Source organism: Echinops telfairi, unplaced genomic scaffold (genome assembly GCF_000313985.2).
Source record: "Echinops telfairi isolate 266 unplaced genomic scaffold, ASM31398v2 ScPeMD7_2291;HRSCAF=2852, whole genome shotgun sequence".
Taxonomy (NCBI): domain Eukaryota; kingdom Metazoa; phylum Chordata; class Mammalia; order Afrosoricida; family Tenrecidae; genus Echinops; species Echinops telfairi.
Window position 1 is genome coordinate 4,189,811 of NW_022106189.1, and position 23,067 is coordinate 4,212,877.

The 23,067-nt window shown below is 50.1% G+C and overlaps 1 protein-coding gene and 1 non-coding gene across 3 annotated transcripts in view; one reads left to right on the top strand and one right to left on the bottom strand.

Moving 5' to 3' along the window:
- Nucleotides 1-23,067, bottom strand: part of ZNF536 (zinc finger protein 536) — a 379,804-nt gene that overhangs the window by 110,957 nt on the left and 245,780 nt on the right. The gene's annotated exons all lie outside the window — the stretch shown is intronic.
- LOC115870811 lies at nucleotides 33-167 on the top strand. Its single transcript, XR_004046937.1, has one exon. It is a non-coding gene; the product is annotated as a small nucleolar RNA SNORA64/SNORA10 family (small nucleolar RNA).

The following is a 23,067-nucleotide window of genomic DNA, read 5'->3' on the forward strand; positions in this document are numbered from 1 at the left end:
GGGTGAAAATATGATGAAGAAAAGGAGATGGGGCTCTCCCTGCTCGGCATGGTTACACCTGCCACAACATGTGTGACTTTCGTAAAGAGGAGAGAGAGAAACGGTGCTCTCAGGACCTCGGACAGGCCTCCTGTGTCCTGTCCTGTCCCTTCTGGGGGCGGATCGTCACAACAGGCCCAGGGTTAAAAAAAAAGGAGGTGGGTGCCCTTTAAAAGCATTCCCTCCCCCATAAAAAACCTTTTCTTGGCCAAAGGAAAAAAAAAACTTTATATTTGAGCTATATGGAGCTTTGAATGGGCAAAAGTGCATGAGCCCCACCGGCTACAAGTGCCTCCAATACGGCGCACTGCACGGTGAAGGCGGACACATCACCTGGGTGGCTGCCGGACTTAAAGTGCATGCTGTTGTTGTGAAGTGCCATTGAATTCACTCTGACCCGTGCGACACTGTGCGCAACAGAAGGAAAGACCGCAGCCTCTCCTCGTTGTTCCTGCAGCACGGTGCCAATCCAGCTGATTCCAGGCCTTCCTCTTTGTCACTGCCCCTACTTCACCAAGCGAGCGCCATGTCCTGCTCCTGGGCCTGGTCTCTCCCGACAACAGGTCCAAAGTGCATGTGACAAAGTCTTGCCCGCCTTGTCTCCAACGAGCACTCCGGCCAGACCTCTTTCAAGACAGACTTGTTTGTCCTTTTGGCCGTCCATGGTCCTTTGAGGACTCTTCGCCAATGCCGTCGTTCAAGTGCATCCATTCCCCTTCGGCCTTCCTTATTCGATGTCCAATTTTCACATGCATAGGAGGCAACTGAAAATACCAAGCCTGGGGTTAGGCACACCTTAGCCTTCAAAGTAGCATCCTTGCTTTTCAATATCCTAAAAGCACAGCCCCCGTTAAAGCATGAGAACACTTCAGACACGCCTACATTTTACAAAACACCTGGTCACTCTGCTGGAGCTATCAGGTAAGGATTGGACTGCTCACTACAAGGTCAGAGGTTCAATCCCATCAGTCATCCCAAAGGAAAAAGGTGAGGGTCTTGCTCTGCTCCCATAAAGATCTACAGCTTCAGAAAGACCTTTAGAATCTCCATGCATTTGCAGCTGACAGGAGGTGTTTTCAGTTTTATAGAAATGTGTTAAGGTCAAGAAGAAAAAAAGAAAGGCTTAAGAAGTACCCTTCTTTGGAGAAGACTAAGAAAACTTGATGACTAAATGCAACCTGGGCACCGGACGGGGTCCTGGCCTACAAAAATGGCATGAGTAGGACATCGATGAAATGTTAATAAGTCAGGCCCGTAGATGAATTGATAATATTCTATGACAGTTCATACTCTGCTTCTGATAAGCAAACTAAAGCTTTTTTATAATATTAATATTAGGAACCTTGCTGGAAATAATAAAACAAACTAAGCACTTTCTTCTTGATTATTCTATTCTTATAAATCTGAAGCAACTTCAATAGGCAGAGGTTTTTGTCTTTGTCTTGTTTTTTAAATCAAACCCTTCCTGAAAGTTCCACTGGGATGTGCAACGAAGACACAAGATAGTTGACAAAGCTACAAGTCCTCAATTTCGTGATGGAAAATTCCAGTGATGTGCCACATCTCCCCAGGGACTCGTTCAGCCTCATTCCAAAATGACAAGTCTTGGTTAACCCTCACCTGCATGTAGAGATCTCAATGAGATGCAAGTGGGCACCCCTTTCTTTGGCTGGATAAGGCACAGCATCCTCACAGATTAGGCAGATTCCGTGGGATTAGAAATGTTTTGTGTGTAGACTCAAGGTCTACTTGGGCATTTGAGCTCTCACTTGAAAGCTAAATACTTGTACCCTGCCTGTGTTCACTATTGTCAAATTGGCCATGCAAGATGGATAAAATATTTCAACTGTGGATACCTAGAGATCAGATCCCCGTGATCCGTCGGGTTTTCAGAAGTTGATTAGCGAGCCTTTCTCCCTGGTCTGGCTTCGTCCGGAAGTGCCACTAAAATGTGTTTCACACCCTAGCAACATGCCAGCTTCAATGGACAGACGGGGGAGCTACACATGGGGGCATTTCACTGAGAATCGAGTGCAGGTCCTGCATAATTAACTCCCTGCCACGAAGTCAATGCCCCTGTGGAGTTCTGAGATTGTAACTCTTCTAGAGTAGAAAGCTTCAACATTCTTGCACGAAACAGCTGTGGTTGCAAACTGCTAAACGTGCATACCCAGTGCTCCTTGGGTCCTGCCTGGAAGGTTAGAATTCTACTGCTGAAGACAGCCACGAGTTTCAAAATCCGGTTGTATTTTAGAGAACAGGACAGATTCTAGAACCATGACCTCCCCGATTCAGTGGTCTCAGAAAGTGGCCCAACCCTTCAGCTGTCCATTTCTCCCTCAGTAAACTGGACAACAAAACTCACTCCAAGGACAAGATGATGCTCCTGGAAGCACTGGGCCCCTCAGGTGGGTTGCTTATTTCAGGATCTCAACTCGTTCTCGGGTGTTTCAGCAATCCCTGGAGATCCAAATCCCGTTGCAGTGAGCTTTCAGAGTGTCCGGGATCAAACGGCAAAGGAAGGTTGGAGCACAGGAGCCTTGGCTTCTAGCTCCCAGGGCTGCCACCGACTCATGCTTAAAAGATGAAAATTATTTTGAAAACCAAGGCCAAAGGCCGCAAGCGTATATTTGCAGCAGATTATTGACACGAGTGTGCCATGGGCCTAGCCAATCAGAAAGTAATTTTATAAATACTGTTATTAAACAGAAGGGCAATTATTTTAAGTACTGGAAAAATGTCAGGGTCATACAGGAATTTGGTGGGTATCACATTTTATTTGACACTCACTGGATCAATGACTCCAAGGAAATTTATTCAGAAATCACACACATCATGTCATCAACCTTGAAGCTAATCCTCCCTACACAGTCTGCCCAAATGTAGAGAGAGGGATCCTGATGGATCCCGATGGATCCCGTTCGCTAAATATCCAGAAATGCAGTCAAAGCTCTTTATGCATAGAAGTGTGGAAGTGATTAAGGATTATGTGGTAAGTGCAACAAACATAGTTTATGGGGCTGCATATTGGAAAGGACCTCTTTTATTCCTGCCTCTGTCAACTGAACAGAGGAGAGGGTTTTAATGTGCCCTAATAGGGAACGCAAGAGGGTCCGAGGGCAGCGCTTCGTGGTGCTTCTGTGAACACTGAGCCGCCTGGAGGGTGTCTGCTTGCATGCGCCTCACAGGTCAGGTTCCTGCTGTAGTCTGTGGGCTCCTACTGCACTGACGGCAGTCCCGTGAGGGCACACATGGGGGCGAGGAGCCTGGTGGCAAATGCTGCTTCCCATTACCTCGGAAGACAGATTCCCTCTAGTGTCAAAGGGCCAGGTAGTGTATTCCACCTGCATAGCACTTGGAACAGCGCCAGTGAATCGAGGGGGACTGGAGCTACCCCTTTCCTAACCATGCCCTCGCAAGAGCTCACTCACTGCCATCAATTGGATTTCCACTCGTGGCAACCCTGCTCTGCTGTAAGAGGAGTGAGCCGTGCATTACAAGGCCAGGAAACGCTGACGGGGAGGCCCGCAATGGACCCTCAGTGGGATGTTTCCGTTCTTCACCTGCTGCACATGGCTGCGTGTTGAGCAACTTTTGGCCTGCTCCGTGTGCATATTGACCTATTAGCATCCATTCCTAGAAGTGGCGGTGGTGTTTCAAAGCTTACCTACTACAGTTAAAAGACTTTACTGCCTATAACCAGCCACCACCGTCAAGTCACTTTTGACCCATAGCCACCCAATGTAGGACTTTCTGAGACTGTCAATATGGATGGGAGGAGATAGCCTCTTCTTTCTCCTGGAGAGCAGCTGGTGGGCTTGAACTGCTGACCTTGTGGTTATCAATCTAACACTTGCCAGACAGAAGCACCAGGACTCTTTTTACTACATTTGCAATCACTCATTGCCAAGGACATATTGATTTCTATGTCCATCCCCAGTGTCAAAGATACTGACCCCATAGTATTTAATTATGCATTTCTTTTTAAAAAATAAACCATCCTGGGCCCCCTGTGTTATGTCCATCAGATCCACAGAGATGAAAACCTGAATATTTAGGGTCACTCTGAATCAGCAGCGGCTCAGTGACAGTCCGTTGGGTTTGGTTTTGAGGTCTCAAAACACTTCTGTTCATTCATCCATCCATCCATCCATCCCTTTATTCATCTATTTATTGTCTTTCATGCCTCACAACATATATCTGTGGAGTGCTTCTATTCTGTTTCAGGCACTGTGCCAGACCCTGGAGGTGCTGGTAGGACCAGGGCAGACACAGCCCTTGTCTCGCCCAGCCCCAGTTCAGAACACATTCAAGCACATGTACCTGTGAGACCTTGCTCATGCAGGTGTGAGAGCTAAAGCAGACCCAGCCGTCCCATCCCTCCCCGCATGCCCATGGTTACCTAATCCCACGTCATCGGACTCCAGCATCTAGCACTTCCTGCTTTGGCTGGAGGATGAGCACAGAGCTATCTCCATCTCTGTCACCTACTGGGATGGTATCTTTAGTAGCATTACTTTTAGGCAGATTTTAAAATGCAGGGTTAAGGTCTCTCAAATGCTCTGGCCAACATCTTGCTCCTGAGTCTGGGCCACATTCCTGCAGAAAGCACAGCTCAGGCCCTGTCGGAACTGATTTTAATTTGGGTGCTCACGGAGCCCGTGGCAAGGAGTCCTGGTAGGCCGGTGAGTAAGCCCTTGGCTGCCTGGAAGCCCTGTGGTTTGAACCCACCACAATGCCACAGGAGCAAGGGGTGGCAGTTTACTTCCATAAAGATTACCACCTAGGAAACCCCGCAGGGCAGTTTTCCCCTGTCCCAGAGGATCACTATGAATCGAACGACCTCACAAGCAAATGGGTTTGGAGTCAGTGGGGGATGTGACTAGTGGATGCACTTGACTGCAAACCAAAGGGTTTAAGGTTCAAGCCCACCCAGAGGCTTTTCAGGAGAAAGGCCTTGAGATTGCCTTCCAAGGAAGTTGGCTACTCATCGGGCACAGCTCTCTTCCAACACGCATGGCCTCCCCGCCGCCAGTCAGCATCCGCTCGGTGCAACTGGCTTGGGTGTGTGTTTTTCAGCCTAAGGGAAACACCAAGCTGAAGTCTGTGGCTAGCCACGGAAGACGTTACAGGTGGCAGAGAAAGGGTGCAGTCCTGGTGGTCTGAATACCCAGGCAGAAGCTGGCCAAGCTGGGTCCTCATCCTGGGGCCTCTGTTTACTGACCTACAACACAGCCGTCACTGTTCCTTGCTCCCATTCATTCCAGCAAGGCCGGAGAACAAGATGGGGGTGGGGGGCAGCGTGAGAGCAGGTCACGATTCCTAAAGAGGCACCTTGGGTACATTCAAAGGACAACCCGCTTGGCGACTGAGAGCCTGTAGTCCCTGAATCTGCTCCTGGGCTCTGGCCTGGGACAGCCCAGCAGCTCTTGTTAGGGTTCATGGCTTTTCAAAACCAAACTCACCCAACAGCTAGGACTAGTCTGGGATACGATGAAAGCCCAGATTCACAGCTACTTTCTTCAGTGACTGTTAAAATCGGTGTTGTATCATAAAGATGATGTGATAGGCCAGGATTAAATTCAGAGTTGGGATTTGTCCTTTCATTGTGGGAAGGGGCCGGGGTAGAGATAGGGCCTTTGGCTTTCAGGGACACCAGAGGATGAAAGCCCTGCCCGTCCACAAAGCAGTCCGTGAATAGGGAGAAATGCCGCCAGGTTGTCAGGGAAAATGAAGACAAACATGCTTTGTGAGCCCCGTAGGACCCCATCAGATAGTCCCATGTCCGGCCATTGTTGTCCACATTCAATGGCTCACTCGTGGCTCTCATTTTTCATACGGCTCAGAAAGAATCTGCAGGCCCCGCCTCATCTTGGGGAGGGCGGGAGATGGTGCTGGTCTAAGGAGCCAGCCCGGCCTGCTTCCCCAGTGACCGTGTGCGGGTCACCAGGTAGATCAAGGCACCAGTAAATAGTGATGGTGGAGGAAGGAGGGAGGAGGGAGCGTACAAAGGAAGAAGAGGAGAATGAACAGAAAAGAGCAAAGGAATTCCTTTCAAGAAAACTGACTGGTCAACTAGGGAAATAAACCCCATGATGTCCCTAAAACAAGTAAATACAGACATACTAGGGGTGCATATTATATGCGTATATGCACACGTGCACACATAGTTATGGCATGTGTATATTTGCATATGATAGGTACATATTTTTTCTTATGCAAATTTTTTAAAAATTTAAATCATTTTATTGGGGGCTCATACAACTCTTACCGCAATCCATATACACATCCATTGTGTCAAGCACATTTGTACACTTGTTGCCATCATCATTCTCAAGACATTTGCTTGCCACTTGAGCCCTTGGTATCAGCTCCTCATTTTTCTCCTCCCTCCCTGCTCCCCCCTTCCTCAGGAACCCTTGATAATTTATAAATTATCATGATTTTGTCCTATCTTACACTGCTCGACGTCTCCCTTCACCCACTTTATTGTTGTCCATCCCCCAGGGAGGAGGTTATATGTAGATCCTTGTTTTAAAGTTCAAAAGGCAGACTTGGATCTGATTGGTTTACCACAATGACTCAAAGACAATCTTTTTCCCTGAGGAAAATGACCCAGTTGACTCGGATCAGATTCACGCGTGACTAGGAGCTGTCCCCAGGCCTGCGGTGGCCCGTGATCCTCCACTTCCCCTTCCCACACCTAGTTGTTTGTGTTGTCTTCCTTGTACCATAGTTACCCAGAACATTACGAGTCAAGTGGAGTCGCTGGGTGTTTGAATGGTGTGGGTCATGGCGTGTGCCGCGCACAGCTTTCCAAAGGGCATTCACAGTGACTGACGCTCTGCTTGGGGGTCCAGAGTCCAGCTGGGGGGCTCTCCTGGGGCAGGAGCTCGGGCGCTTGTGTCTTCCTACTGTGAAAGGGACAAGACAATGGCATCGTGCCACAGATAAACTGGCCTCACAGGTGGCGGAGCAGCTGGCATTGCCAGAGGAGCGGAGGCCGCCCTCGTCCTCCAGGTCAAAGCTTGGCGGGAGCGTCACCAACTGCACCACACCCACGGCACAGCCATCTCAGCTCTGAGCACAGCATCCGTTTCTCAGCAACAACCTCACAGGCTCCGGTTTTGAGCCCTTCTTTGTGAAATTAGTAGACATGGGTCCAGCTGATTCAGGAGGTAGCAGATGTCCCCACATCTAACTCACTTGAGATCACACAGCCATAAGGCAGAGAAGCCAGGCATCTGACCCCAGCACACGCGTGTGGTCTTTGCCATGAACCTCTCTTGCCAAAGCCAAGGCTAGCTCGGGTTTATTGTATATCTGCTGAGGACCGACAGACCCGACTGTTTTCCCTCCCACGGCCACCATCTCATAAAGTCCACTTTAACTCTCTAAATATGCCGGCCAGGTCTTTGTCCCCATTGACCAGAGAGAGACAATAGCTCGCATGGAGCTTGGTGGTCTAACTGGACCACACAAGTCCATCTTTTTGTTGCCCAGGCACGTGGTGTTCAAAGCCCAGGTGTGCTCGCTCTGTGGGCAGCTTGGTGAGACAAGAGCCCAGGGGCGCAGGGAGCTAGATGGTGGCGCAACTGTTGGTGGAGCCCTGAACCTTGGGATCCTGAGAGGTGCAGGGGCAGCCCCGACCATCTAGAGGAGAGATTCCCAGGCTGGCCAGCGGAACAAGCAAACTGAGGGTTTTCTCCCCTTGAACTTGAGATCCCCGAAAGCCTGAGAGCCTTGGGCTCGGGGGATTAGCTCCTTGCATTGACTAAGGAAGCCGCCTCTGCCCACAGACTCCGCAGAAAGACCAGACTGCGTGGAGGGGAAGTTTAGTCCAGTCACGACGAGTGTGATTCCACGTGCAGTTTTCCTCAGTGTGTGAGCGTGTGTGTGAGCGTGTGTGAGCGTGTGTGTGTGTGTGTGTGTGTGTGTGTGTGTGTGAGCATGTGTGAGTGTGTGTGGTTTCTATAAAAGACTCAAAAAAGTATATGAAATCTGCCTCATCCCACAGCCTCATTAAACCTATGGGGTCCTGAGCTGCCGGCCACCCCCACCCCAAAAAACTTTCCTTAAATATTGTGGGGGTGACAACTTGCAGGGCCCCTTCTCCCCTAAGAGCATTACTCTTCATTTCCCCCCTTTTTTGCAGCTTTAGAAAAATAGATAATTACTTCAGTTAATTTCGGCAAAACAGTTCAAACTCATCAGGGCTGAACAAGTATAATTTACCGCTCCTTCTGACTTATTGTTGTGACTAGATGCGGATTGATGATTAACGCGGTAAACAGTAACAGCTCTGTAAAATGGCTGACTCGGCTGCCAGTGTGGCGGGGCAGACACCTGCCCGATGCCGCTGCCGCCATTGTCATGCCACTCGGGGCTGTCAACAGAGAATGCGAAGATTTGACAAGGTGTTATCTAATTGTGTTTTTAAAAGCCACGATACGTACATCTTTTAATGTGTCACTTTAAGCAGCCGGAGAATGTCCTTTATGAAAAAGTACAAAGGAAAATGAATGCCTTGCATGTTCTCCCCCAACCCCACCCTCTCTCTGTTTTTATTTTTTCCCTTCTTCCTCTTCTTTTTCTTCCCAGCTCTGCCCTCCCGTTCGCTGTCATTCAGGGGAATATAGTTTGCTCTTTAGTCAAATTGGCTTTCATTTCAACGGTTGCCCAGAATAGCTCCGCAGCAATAGGTCCACAAGCAGAAAGCACAGTATGCCCCTGCCCGTCCGCCCCCGATGATCTTTGCTTTGGTATTCGTGGGGAGTAGCCCATGGTAACAGATGCCAAAGCCATACTCTCCGAGAGTCTGCGTCCTGAAAGTGGGGGTCTCTGGGGGCTTCCTCCCACTCCACAGCCCTCTCCCCTCCCAATACCTCTCCCTTTCTCCCCGGTCTTCTCGTTCGCTCCTTCCCCTGCCTCTCCTGCCCGCCTGCCTTGCCCTCACCTGCTTCACCCTGTCCTTGCTGAGGCTTGTCACCAGAGCACGGAGCCCCTGAAGAAGACTCGTCTCCCCTCCAAGTGACATGGGGAATTCTGGGAAGGAACAGAGCTGCTCAGGGAAAGGCCCTCAGTACAGCCAACTCAAACTCTGAACGTCAGCAAGTCCTTGTGGAGGTTGGATTTTCTGTGAGCCCGAGCGAGAAGTCTTTCCATGAAAACTGTGTTGGAAGAGGCAGATGGCAGCTTCGAGTGGACGAATGGCAGGAACAAGGACCACCATCATCGATCCTGAATGGAGCCGTGCCTCCGTTCCTCAGCTCCTCACAGGGAAACGGAGCCCCAGATGGCGCCATAGACAGAGGCAGACCAGGCCCATAGCACAGATGCACTGTGGGGCTCAACCTGGTTGCAGACAACCCCATGTGGCCTCCTCTCAAAGGTCACTGGCTCCACCTTGAGACCCATTATCGGCTGTACCCAGTCGCATCCGACTGCATCCATGACCTCTCCCATCCTAGTGGGAAGTGCCTGATATAGAGGACACTCTTCTGGGAGGAGCCAGCCGGCTGAAGGTGGCACGTAACACACGTGTGGCTCCGCAGTCCGTGGAGTTGGGAGGGATCTTTCCACAAGAGGGCACCTGGAGGCCCAGGTGGTACAGGGTCCATCTCCACCACTCATCTGTGCTGGGGCAACTCGTGGGTGTCTCCAGTTCTCACCAGCAACTTCTGTCCTGACTGGTGGCAGACAGAGGGAGAGGGTGCAAACAGGGGAAGCAGGACAGGCCAGTCAGTGGGTGAGGGGAACATCCCCCACCACACAAACATAGGAGGTGCTTGCGTGTGCTCCCAGGTCCCTCCAGTCCCTAGGCTCGACAGAGCAGCCTGGGGACAGGAGTCTAATGACCTGGTCAAAGCAGCTATTTAATCCATCATAGTCCATGCCCTGTATTGAGTGAAGCTGTGTGTCAGCGTTGTGTAAAGTAGGCAGTGAGCGGGAACAGAGAACAAAGGCAGAAGGTGGCAGGCAGGTTGGCCGCAGTGCTCACCTGGAGAACAAGGCCGCGTCTGAGAAGGCAAGTGATAAGTAGTGAAGTACTTATTATGGTTTGTCTAATTATCTTCTTTGTAAGCCCACGAAATGATTGGACGGGGCTAGGCAAATGTGAGGTACTTAGAACCCTAAGGGGATTGGAAAGGTTGCTAATAATGTAACCACGGCACTTGGCACCTTTGTGGGGGTGGTTGTTATTGGTAGGTGCCACCAAGTCAGATCCAAGTCATAGAGGACCTTTGTACCAAAGAGCGAAACACTGCCCAGTCCTGAACCTCCCCTGTTTGTTGTGGGAGCCCATTCTTGCAGCTACCGTGTCAACTGCCTCCTTTTTGCTGCCCCACTGCTCTACGGAGCATGAGACACCTCTTCTCCGGAGGCTGGTGTCTCCTGACAGCATGTCCAAAGCACTTGAGATGAACTCCCACCGTCCTTGCCTCTTTCTGGTCCCCTTCTCCTGAGACAGAGCTGGGTTTCCTTTGGGAGTGCATGGTACTGTCCATCTCCTTTTCCAGCTCCAGAATCCAACACATCAACTCTGCCCCAGTCTTCCTTAGTCAAGGTCAACTCACCTGCATGGGAAACAACTGACACTGCCATGGCTTGGGCAGACACACCTGCGTCCTCCACAGAAAACCCAAGCGTTCCAAAACACTAAAGCGGTCCTGTGCAGCAGATGTACCCAATGTGATGTGTTGTTCAATCTCTTGATGGCTGCTTCCATGAGCATTGGCTGTGGATCCAAGCAAGATAAAACCCTTGACAGCTTCAATGTTTTCTCCATGTATACTGTTGGGATCTGTTGGTCCAGTTGGGAGGACTTGGGTCTTCTTTACATTGAGTCATAATCCACGCCGAAGGCTGCCATCCTTGATCTCCTTCAGCAAGTGCTTCAACTCCTCTTCACTTTCAGCAAGCACGGTTGTGTGTCATCTGCACATCACAGTAAACCTTTCTCCCATCCTGATGCCACATTCTTCTTCACCTGATCCAATGTCTCTGGTGATTTGGTCAGGGTATAGATTGAATAAGGATTGTGAGTGGCTATGCCCCTAACACACACCTTTCCTGATTTAAACCATGCAAGATTCCCTTATCCTTTTCATACAGCTGCCTCCTGATCCATGGAAAATACTACATGAGAACAATGAGGTATGTGGACTTCCTATTCTTCTCACAGTTACCCATAGCTTTTTAAAATCGCACAACTGTAAGCCTTGCAAGAGTCAATAAGCACAAGTAAGCATGAAAGAATTTTGTAAGGCCAATGACTTGTTCATAACAAATAACTTTTTTTCACCAACATATAGACTTGTCCAGATGGAATAAACAGAAATAAAATTGACTACATTTGTGGGAAGAGACAGGTAGGAGTTCAATATCAGCAGCTAAAACCAAGGCAGAAGCTAACTGTGGACCAGACCATCAATTGCTCACATGTGTGTTCAGGTTGAAGCTGAAACAAATTAAAACAAGTCCACAAGAGTCAAAATGTGCCCATGAGTATATCCACCTGAATTTCTACAGACTTGAGACATTGAATGGTAATGAAAGAACACATGGTGAGCTGTAAGAGGGTGTCAAGAATGTCATGTGTGCAGGTACAGAAAAGAGCTCGCCACACAAGGAAGCCAGAACATGTAATCCCACAGCACCAATAAGGGGAGCATTGATACTAGGAGGGTAATGAGGGGGGTGTAAAAGGGGAACCAATCACAATGATCGATGTATGGCCCCCCTCTCAGGGGAATGGACAGCAGAAAAATGGGTGAAAGGAGATAGCAGTCAGTGGAAGACATGAAAAAAAAGAAGAAGAATTTATAAACCATCAAAGGGCATAGAGGAGGGGGGGGTGTAAAAATGAGGAACTGATGCCAGGGGCTCAAGTAGAAAGAAAATGTTTTGAAAAAGATAATAGAAACATGTGAAGATATGTTTGACAAAATGGATATAAGTATGGATTGTGATAAGAGCTGTAAGGGTCCTCAATAAAATACAATTAAAAGAAAAGAAAAGAAAATGTCTTAAAAAAAAGAAAATAAAGAAACATGGACCAGTAGCCAACCACGTGACTAAGCACGGTAGTGGAATGACTAAGCAAGCTGTATAAAGATCTATAAGTAAAACAGAAGAGAAAAAAGGAGCAAGGTGGATGTGACAAGAGACTCTAAAAATTGTTCTCAACCATAGAGTACCCAAGCTACATGGGAGGAAGGATGAAGTCAAAGCGCTGACTAGAAAATATCGAAGGGTAACTTGAGTAATTCCTGTAAAACAGTGTCATATAAAATATGCAAAGATCTAGAGTTACAAAACTTTCAAAAAGGAAGGAAAAGCTCAACATATCTTAAACTGATATAACTCGAGAAAAAATTCAAGCTTCAAGTTGTAATATTGAAAGATTCCATGGGCAAAGTTTTGAATTATGTGTGAACAAGCATCAAAAGAAGAAGGGAGGAATACACAGAGGCACTGTATCAGAAAAGAACTAGTCTACATTCTACCATTGGAAGAGATCCCAGATGAGCAAGAGCCAGTGGCCCTGGAGAAGTAGTTCAAGCTGGCAGGCTCGCGCACCAGCCAACACCGGCTCCAGGAATTGATGGAATACCCGTTGAGTGTTCCATTGGGCTGATGAAACACTGGAAATACCCATCTATGCCAGGAGACTTGGAAGGCAGCTACTTGGCCAATTTAGGGGTAGAGATCCGTAGTTGTACCCATTCTAAATCAAAAAAAAAAAAAAGATGACCCAACAGAATGTCCAACATAGGTTGCAGCAGTGCATTCACAGGGAGGTGCCAGGGGTTCTGGCCAGATCCAGAAGAGGATTTGGAAGAAGCAATATCATGGCTGGTGTCAGGTGGATGTTGGCTGAAAACATAAAGATGTAACATTATGTCTTTTTGGGGGGTTGTGTGTGATGGTGCAAGTAAGATATGTAAAACCATAATGTGAGCATTGATGGCTTTCCCAGCTAATTACGTTTAAGACGAGTCATCCCAGGGGCCGAAGGAAAGTGCTCACTCCCTCAGGAGAGGAAAATCGCCAAAAGGGAGCTTGTGCTTTGGGTCTAAGATCTCTGTGCTGGAACTCCTTGATTCCGGAGACAGAACGCTATGACACTGAAACAGCAAGACACAGAGCATCAGCAGTGGTGGCAGCAGTGGAGCCAAAGGTTAGCATGAGACAGAGGAGTGGAGTTCTCAGCCCTGGCGTGAGAAAGCGGAATCCTTCAGGCAGGGGGCCGGCTGGCCTCTAGGCACTTGTTAGGGAGCTAGGTTAGCCATCCAACAGAGCTAGAGCCGGGCTCCTTCTGGCTGAGGCTTGCTGGTGGAGTGGGGTCCTGCTGGACACTTATCAACTGAGCTCAAAGAGCTTTGTATCACATGCATGAGCCGGGCAGCTGTGAAAGAGCCACCAGGCTGAGAGATCAAGGAACAGAGAGGCATGCAATTCAGCACTGCTGAGAAACAGGCTGTCCTGATCAAAGAGATGCATGCTGAGTGTTCTGATCATTAACTGTAACCTGTTACTTCCCTAGTGAACCCCATAATCACGAGTTTTGTCTCTGGGGTCTGCGTGACTGCTGCAGTGAAGCATCAAGGTAGGACCGAGGAAGAAGGGGGTCGGAGGGGCAGCTGGGGTCAGAGTTGGGAATAATGTTGGGAAATTTGACCTCCACTTCACAGGAGTTGAACTTCTGAAGTTAGAGAAAGCCAGGCCCCTAAGCCATTATTGCAGCAAGGAAAGGAGTCAGCCTCCAACCTGGCTCTCCACGGTCCAGGCCTCATCCAGTCTCTGCAGTCCCTGAGACTCACTTACGGCAGGCCTCGTGCTTGGTCATGGTTCTTGTGCACGTCCTTGAAGGAAAGGGCTCCACGTGGACAGAAAGAGGCAGTCCAGAGAGTATGGTGAGGTGTAGGTCAGGTGTAGGCAGTGAAGAGACTGGCCAAATGGACCTTTCGTTCTGCTGGGCTCCATGACAGCAGTTGGGAGACCCTGCTCTGGGGCGAGAGGCCCTCTGAGGAGCTGTCAGGGTGAAGAGCCGAGGGAACGCCCTCCTTGGGACATGCTGGCGATGCTGGATTTCACAACCAAGACTATCGCGGAGGGTCCGACCAGTCTTATGTCGACAGCCCATCTCCCTTGTTAGAGTTCAAGCCCCAAGGCAGTTGGGAGAGAAATATCGAGAAGCAAACCCCACGTTCGCAACGTTTGCCAGGCGGGCTCCGAACAAAGCCTGGCCTGTCCAAAGACCAGCTAGATGGCCTTGGCTTTGCCAGTCACAGCCCAGCTAGTGCTGCCCGTCTGCCTCTTAGCTGGGAAGCCTTCCTTGCCCAGCAGGAAGCCATTTGTGAGCAATGGCGTCTGCGGGTGGACGGTCCATACTGCATACGAGAGCAGGGAAGGTCTGTGAGACGTCCCAGACGTGCCCCTTCTTGACAGCCAGGTTACTCAAACAGAGCGACAGCTGAGGGCCTCTTCGCCACGGTCAGGGGGGTTCTCCTAAAATCTCTCAGGGGGGCCATCCTTTCTCCCAGGTAAGGATGTGGAGTCTCAGGGAGAGGGATTACTTCGAGTGCAGGAAAGACTGGCCTTGAATTGCTCTGATACCAAGCAACAGGAACCAGCAAAGAAGCTGGGCCGGGAAAGGGCCGGGGCGAGAGAAGGGAGCCAGATGGGGGCCCTGAACGCTCACCCGGGTCCCATCCTTGGTCGGCTAGAGGTAGGTATCTCTGAGCAGGTTTCAGCTGTGCCGCGTTCACACGGCAGCCTCTCGGATCTGCAGGCTGCAGTTATAAATACTTGATGGTGCACGCACGCGGAGATCTCTTGACAACAGGTTTAATGAAGGGTCCTGCTCCAGAGAGCTGCGAGAGGACGCTGCACCTGAGGATGGCTTCTAAGTGGTATGAATGCGAAACACCTCAGCAAATAATAAACGCATTTCAAGCTTTATACCTGTTTATTTCACACTTTCTTTAATATACCAATTATTCATGTAACACCTAACTGAGAAACGTGTTAGAGCTAGCAATCACTTATGAGAATTTGTTAAACAGTAGCACAACGGATGTGTCCATCGCCCGATCATTCATCATCCTTCTATAACCATGAACTTGCCGGCAAATGGGGGGTAAAGTTGATTTAATATCTAGGTTCAGACGAAGAAAAAACCCCAGAAGATATTTGTGATTATGAGACATTTGCTTTTCATTTCCACAGCCAGTTAGGCCTCACAAACATGAAAATCCATTATGGAATGGTGTATAAAGTGTGACCGCGTCTTGTTCAGTCAATTAGTGAGCTGAACCTGCGTACGCAGTTTATCTGCTCATCTGCATCTTTAGTCTGACAAAAGGAGAGACTTAAGAAGATGGGGCTTAGACCTAAGGAGGTCCTGGTGCATGCGGCCACACTCCGTATCTAGACACCCACCTGCCTGCCACAAGGCTGAGTTCACAGCCAGATAATGGGCCCCCAAAGAAGGCAATCGAATCACTCGGCTGTCTAGAAGGAGGAATCAGACAACCCCCGACAGCAGCATCCCCAGCCCGCCGGAACCCTTGACTTCTTGGCCACCTGTCAAGTTCTGTCCCCTGAAGTCCTTTGTTCCCCCTTGACACCTTCCTGCAACACCAATGGATTATTTATCCCCCAATGGATGCTATTTTTGCTTTGCAAGAATTTGATGCACAGTGACTTGTGCATGGAAATTATCCTGCACATCTGTATTCTGATTATGATATTTAGTGCAAGGGTCATGAATAATAATATTGCTAAATATGCTTATTGCCATCTATAAATAAAGGTTATCACACTGGAGAAGGTTTTGTTTTGGAGTGGCAGAACAAGGCAGGTTAGTTGCAAGACAATAGAGCTTTAATTTTAATATGAAAATAAATACTTTAATTTATAAATATTCAAATTATTTCCAACGTGCAGGAGAACCGCATTAGTACCTACTCAGCAAGCAAGCCCTGGGCTTGTGCAAACCAAGTTGGGGAAGTTTCCCAAGGCCACCTTGTTAGTACAGAGCGCTCGTTCTGAAGGGCGTGTCCTCTCCAAGGGAGGAGATGCACTTGTATTGTAGTTTAATAAAAAACTATAGTTAGTGATTGAAAGCCCAGCATGCCCACTGTCTCTTCTCCAGTTGCTTCAACCGCCCGCCCAAGCTGGTTGTCACTCAGAGGGAGGGTACCCTACAGGACGGTGGCACGGAGCTGCTGGGAATGGACGCATGGGAGAAGAAAGTGGCACCTCCAGCCCCTGGCGCCGACAACTCCAATGTGATTGCTGCCTTTGCAAAGGAAGTGGCCATTTTGCCTCTGTTGGGATCTGCTTCTGGTCTGGATTCAACCCCACCGAACGTGTGGGTGGCATTTGTCTTTGCCTGTCCCCACAGTCGACGTCAGCATGGAGCCAGCCATCTAGGAAGTAGGCTCAGCTGTGTGGGGCTCTCCCATTGGTGCACAGCTCAATCCTGCACCAGAAGTCCCGGGTCTTGTCCTCCTGCAGGGAGCCCTGGCCACTTGCCATTTCCCTGCTACCTAGGGAGGTGATCACTCATCTGTCTCCAATGGCCAGCCTTTCCTCCAACAGCTGGGCATCAAAGACTTGTTTGTACATCCGGGTTCATTAAGAACCACAGATAAAACACACACACACACACACACACACACACACACACACACACACACACTAGAGTTGGAGGGGGCCTCTGAGGCACTGAAGTTCAAGGCTCTTGCTCTGCAGCTGAGGAAATTAGCCATCAAGAGTGGGAGGGGCTTTGAGAGGCAGTTGGCACAGGGATGCCACCTCCCCCTTCCCCATTTTTCTGGACTCCGTGTCGGAATAGAGCTGAGCTCCAAGCGGTCGTTGGCAGCTAGCTTTTCAGGAGTGCCTCATGAGGCCATTCACTGGAGGTGCCACCAAGTACACCCCAACCTTTCAGTGGGCAGCTGAGCCCGTTAACCCTTTGCACCACCTAGCAGCCCAACACGTAACCACTAGGCCACCAGGGCCCCAGAGTTCAAGGTGCTCACACATAGTAACTGGCTTCCAGCACGCCCTCGGCTGCTCTTTCCTCCCTTCCACACCCCCTACTGATTCTTGCCAGGATCACTTCCCAAACAAATGCCTTGTGCTCAGCTCTGGAGTCTGACCATCACAGGGGGCAATTGGTATCAGCAATGGTTCCTTTCACTAGCACAATAGGTCAAAGGGAGCAAAAGGTCTTGTGGTGGGCCCCTGATTACCATGAGGCCCATCCATTTCAACGACGTGAGTAGGAAGTTCTCATTGCTCAAGAAAGGGATTTCTCTAAAGCCAACTTGATGGTTGTCATCTCTGACAGATGGGGGAGCATCTTGTTGGTCTGCATGACTTTCCAAGAGTCTGATGGCACAGACTCTGGAATCAGTCGGTGCCCAGTGGGACCACAAAGTCCACTCCCTCCAGGCAACAAACTGGGCACTGTTAAAAAGCTCTCTCCTCTGTCTTCCAGGCATCAGCCTGGTGGTGTGGTGGTTATGAATTGGACTGCTAATTGCAAGGTCAGTAGTTTGAAACTACTAGCTGCTCAATGGGAGAACGACAGTGCTTTCTATTCCAAAAAAAGTGAGTCTCAGGAGCTCACAGGGAGTAGTCCTACACTGCCCTCTAAGGTCACTATGAGTCAGCATTAACTCGATGGCTGTAAGTGTGTGTGTGTGTGTGTGTGTGTGTGTGTGTGTGTGTGTGTGTTTCTCAGGTGGGTGGAGGGCTTGTTTAAAAGGTGCTAACCAAAGTAAACAAGCCCTGAACTGTGGGTTAGGTTTGGGGTTGGTAACCATTAGCATCAACCCACCAGCCACTCTGAGGGCTGAACATTGAGGGCATCTGCCTCCATACAGGTATGCAATCTTGAAAACTCTATTTAGGAATGCTATCACCGGAATCAACTCAATGGCAGCGGGTATTTTTTGTTTTTAACCAATAGTAAGCTCTTTCCTGTTCCCAGCACAAATCTGGCGTCTTCCAACTTCCCAGTGGGTCCACTTCTCAGGGAAATGAGGCCGTGGTGAAGTGGGGCCTGCTATCCCCCCTCCACCATCCTCCAACAGGGACCAGAACGCCCTGCTTCCTTCAGCCACGGCTCATGACACAGAGCTCTTTCCAGTATGCGTTTGCTCTCATAACGCTTCTAAAGCATTTTATTTTTGCCATATGTCCACCAGGACTATGATTTCCATCTTTTTTTTCCTTTAAATGAATATCTTTTATTCTTTAATAAACGTGTCCTAAAAGGGAACATTCTCTCAGAACCAACCATTAATGGAAAGCCAGCACCACTCAACACAATATGAAATAAAACAATGAGAACAGAAAAGTGTTGCTAAATTCTACCTGGAATCAATTACCCAAAAGGGCTCTGGATCCAAGACCACCGTCCTCTGGGTTGAAAATTATGATTGGCCAACATTGGAGAGGCATTAAAGACAGAGCTGGTTTCTTCTTGGTTTGAACCAGAAAGATCAAATGAGAACTTAGAAGGAAATCCATTGCCCATGACATTTACATGGGCTGTGGGCCACTGAAGCCAGAAGCGTGCCTTCATGAGTGACATAAGACATATGGTGAAACGGTCATGACATGAGGTTCCAGACCACCCACCCTCTTGGTTTCCTTCCCTGTGTGACATCCAGGTGGCCATTGTGCTGCCCTAATGGGGTGTCAGAACCCAGTACTCCAAGTGGTCCTTGACCAGTGAACAACCCCTCATCCTGTTGCACACTTCTGTTCATTCAACCTTGACCACATCGGTGTCTTGGGAAGCCTGGCTGTGGATGCTGTGGAGGTGGTAACACCTGTGGCCAGGTTCCTGAGCCCCTGTGTGTCCTGCAGGGGTGCCATCCAGCAGGGCAGGCCCAGCTCGCTGCTCGAGCTGCTGGAGACTCTTGCTTACCAATTGGACCTCCAGACTGGCAGGTGTGCTGGCAGATTCAGAGCTCCCTGGGAAGCCACCTGCTATTTTTAGCTGGATAGGGTATACACTTGCAGGAAAGAGGAGCCCTAGGGGTTATGTGTGATGCTGCTAATGGCAAGTTCAACAGTTTAAAACCACCAGCTGCTCCTCAGGAGAAAGATGAGGTGTTCTACTCCCATAAACAGTTAGTCTCAGAAACCCCCAGGGGGCTCGGTCTACCCTGTCCTATAGGGTCGCTATGAGCTGCCATCAACTCGATGGCAGTCATTGACCCCCCCACAGGAAGAAGCAGAGTGTCACCTGTGGAAAGGTCACCCGTGGAAATGCCACCCCTAGATCAGCCGAGGTACAGCACAAGGCTGGGCTACATTAGTAAACAGAAGTGAGTTTGCTACGCACCAATTACAGAAGTGACTTCAGCCTCACTACAGCCCGCAAATGCAGTCGGGAATAAGCCAGGTCAGGAAGGGTCTGCAGGTCAGGAAGGGTCTGCAGGCCTCCCATCTTCTCCCCAGTCTCATCTAAGGGGTGCCATGACCCCGTCAGCAGCGCAAACCCCATGCCTCTGGCGGATGGAGCCCTCCCCCAGAAGACTGCAGCCTACTACACGACCTTGTTAATTTGTTCAGGGAGTGAACTCTGCACATTACAAGGCTGAAGATCAATAGCTCAATTGACAATAAAGGATGTGAGTGTCCTCGGGCTGCAGGGGGCTGCCCGGGGCAGCCTGACAGGCTCGTAGCTAGCATCGTAGGCTGGCCACGCTCTCCCAACTAGGAATCAGACCAGGCGGCAAGCCCCTGGAGAGGTTCTGTGCCCAGTGACTGATGGGAAACGTGCTTGTCATGGTTTTGTTGGGGAAAATCCTACGTCCTATCATGTGTTGTTAGCTATTAACGTAGTGGAAGCCCTTCTGAGACTAGATCTAATATCGGAATGCACTGAGAGGTTGATATGTCTTGTAATCCATAGATTATTGAAGCTAATTTCTCTGCTGAGATCCTGCTATCAGCCCAATGCCATGCATACTCAGTTTGTGTTGCTTTTTTTTAAGAGAGATAGAAAGAAAAAAATTTAAATGGATTTCTGCTATGCCTGTGTCCAGAAAAGTAATGATGGTGGAACTGGTTGGTTGAGGATCAAGAAAGAAAACAAGGTAGAAACTACTTCGAAAGATATTCGCAAGGTTCAGCGTGGCCAGAATGGGGTGTCTGTGCCCAGGGTGCGCGCTGGGCTGGACGGGCCGCTGCTTGCGTTTAGAGAGTCCCACACAGGGAAGAGAAAGTGGGCGGTGGCAAGGTGCTGATTTCTATCGCTGAGAATCATTGTTGCATCCTTTGCATTCACGGTAGTGACTTTCCTCCTTGTGGCTTCCATACCCGTCAGCATGAGCGTCAGTGGTGGCCTGACGATGGAGCAGCCTCACTCGGGAGGCGACAACGAGAGCACAGATGATGACATCCTGCTGACAAGCATTGCCTAGGCGCCGGTAAGCCAAACAGCAAGCCCACTGCCACCAAGTCCATTCCGACTTTCAGCCACCCTGTCCGACAGAGGAGAGCCTTTGCAGGGCTGTAAATCTTTACGAAGCAGACTGCCACATCTTTCGCTATCAGAGCAGCCGGAGGGTTCAAACCACTGACCTTTGGGTTGGCAGCTGAGCACTTAACTACTGCACCACAAGGGTTCCTTGAACGGCAACACTGCATATTAAATACTAAGCAATGCTCATGATAATCTCCAGCCCCACAGTATATTACAGGTAGGCAAAGGCAGGCTAACTGTGTTAAAATGTAATTAATTTCCAGAAGGTACAACTGCCTCAAGAGGTGATTGCAAATAATTTACCAGTTTACGACCAGCCTCTGGAAGTTGGCTGGCCAGGAGAGTCCTTTTTAAAATGATATTCACTATTGGAAGTGATAGCACGTGCCAGAAGGCAGGAAGGGAGAGGGGAAAGGACAGGGCTCCTGTGATTCACTCTCAAAGGTGTTTCTGTGCAGGCTAGTCCGCTAGGCTGCAGGGACCTGCCCATTTCTGCCCACTTCTCAAGTCTCCACAGCACTTGAGAAGGCTGACCCTGGGGTGCCCATCTGGGCAGGGCTTGGGCCACCTGACATACGATGGAACGTGGACACCAGGCTTTCTCACCAACAGCCCCTGCTGGAACCCAGGTGGGTGGGTGGGTGATCACACCTCTCCCCATCTCGACAGAAACGCAACATTGCAGAGAGCAGTTGCCCACCAGAAACTCTTGCCCACAGGAACTAGGTTGTCAGAGACCTATAACTGGGATGGAAGCACCGGGATTCAGGCTGACGATGCATAAGCCCCAGGGAGGCGGGGACGATGGGACACAAGAGGGCTCTGCCTGTAGGACGGATAGATTCCAAGGGCCTGGAGCAGGGTGCACAGGGCGCACAGGCAGAGCCCACTGCAGAGATCTTGAATCAATGTTCTGGAATCATGTCTCTAAAGCCCAAGAGCTTTCCGCTGCAGCGTGAGGAATGCTAGAGTAGGCGTTGCAAATGTCCTGCTCTGCAGCACCGGCCGGCAGAGAGTTTGACAGTCATCACTGGGACAAGACTTGTGCTGTCCACGGTCGGCCTGGGGAGGCTTCCTGGGAGATTCAGAGCCTCAGGCAGACCTGGAGTGAGGCAGAGGCGGTGAGGATGGAGTGTGTCAAAAAACAAAGTGTTCAGGTGACAGGAGCGAGGCTGGATCACTTGGGACAGAGGAGCCTGCCATTGGTTTGGTCTGACTGTTGATTGCAGATGGTCAAAAGTCTATGGAACCGCGAGCAATAGCAACCCCGTGCCCATGAGTCAATGGCCAATGTCCCAGAGGAGGCTGCACTTCCAAGCAATACTGCAGAAAATCTAACCCTCATCCTGCCCAAAGCTTACTCTGGCCAGAAGAATGGCCTACATCCTTCATACCTCCGTCCCCTCATGCATCCAGACACAGGCACATCCGCCCACCTCATCACCTGTTCATCTACCACATTTGAGATGACCCGCCACCACAGGGCCCTTTGTTAGGAGCAAAGAGCCCACTGATCCCTTCCGGTGTGGGGGTTACAATGCCTCCAAGGGGCGGCGGACAGGCAACACTGCTTTCTGTCCCTGCTCAAATTGTGTCTGTAAAGCCATCTTGACCCGAGCGAAAGACGAAGTCCAGACTACGGATGACTGCGACAAGAACCCATCAGCAAAGGTGCAAGGCCTGTGAAGTGCAGACTTCAGGAATGGTGACGAGCCAGGCTGGAGAGAGAGAGCCCTGGGCCTCGGAAGCCTTTCTCCCAGAACAAGAGACAAGGCTGCCTGGAGGTGGGCAGAGAGGAGATGGAGGGGGTTTCCACGGAGTCTCCAGCTTCTTCAAAGACCGTGCAAACTGTCTTCTGTAAAGCTAGGTGGGAGAGTAGAGAGAGCTCACGCTTTCGTTTACTCAGGAGTGCTGCTACACCACAGGGCGGACGTCGCAAAGGCAAAGCCATAGGGGAAGCCGCTGCCTCTCCATTCCACCCGCAGAACCACACAACACCTCCACCCACAGCTTTCTGGCCACCGATCCCTTACTCTCCTGCTGCTGGGGACCTGGCAGTGGAAATAACACTGGCACTAAGAGGAGTTATCCGCCCGAATCCCCCAAGGATCCGTGGAGAGGAGACTTCACCGGATGGCAGCCACTTGAGGCAAGGCTCTGTCGGTGGGGCTCAGCCTACAGGGAGGCATCTACTCCCACCAAGTCAGTCCCTGGGCTGAGGCCCCGCATGATGGAGTAGCATGCCAGCTCCCTCGCACACAGGCACCCTTGCCAGCCACTGTGACACCTCTTCAAAGGAAGGGGCCAAAGCCACCTGCCATGCCGCGGCACTGGGCTTGCCCCACAGGTGTCACTCCAGGGCCTGTAGCCCAACAGAGAGCAGCCATTTCTGGGATCAAGTGCCATCCCCCCACAAGCTTCAGGAAGATCAAAGACCTGGACCCTTCTCTGGGTAACAACCACTCTAGGGCTCCCACTGGCCTGCACCCCCTTCCCTAACCCCCCAC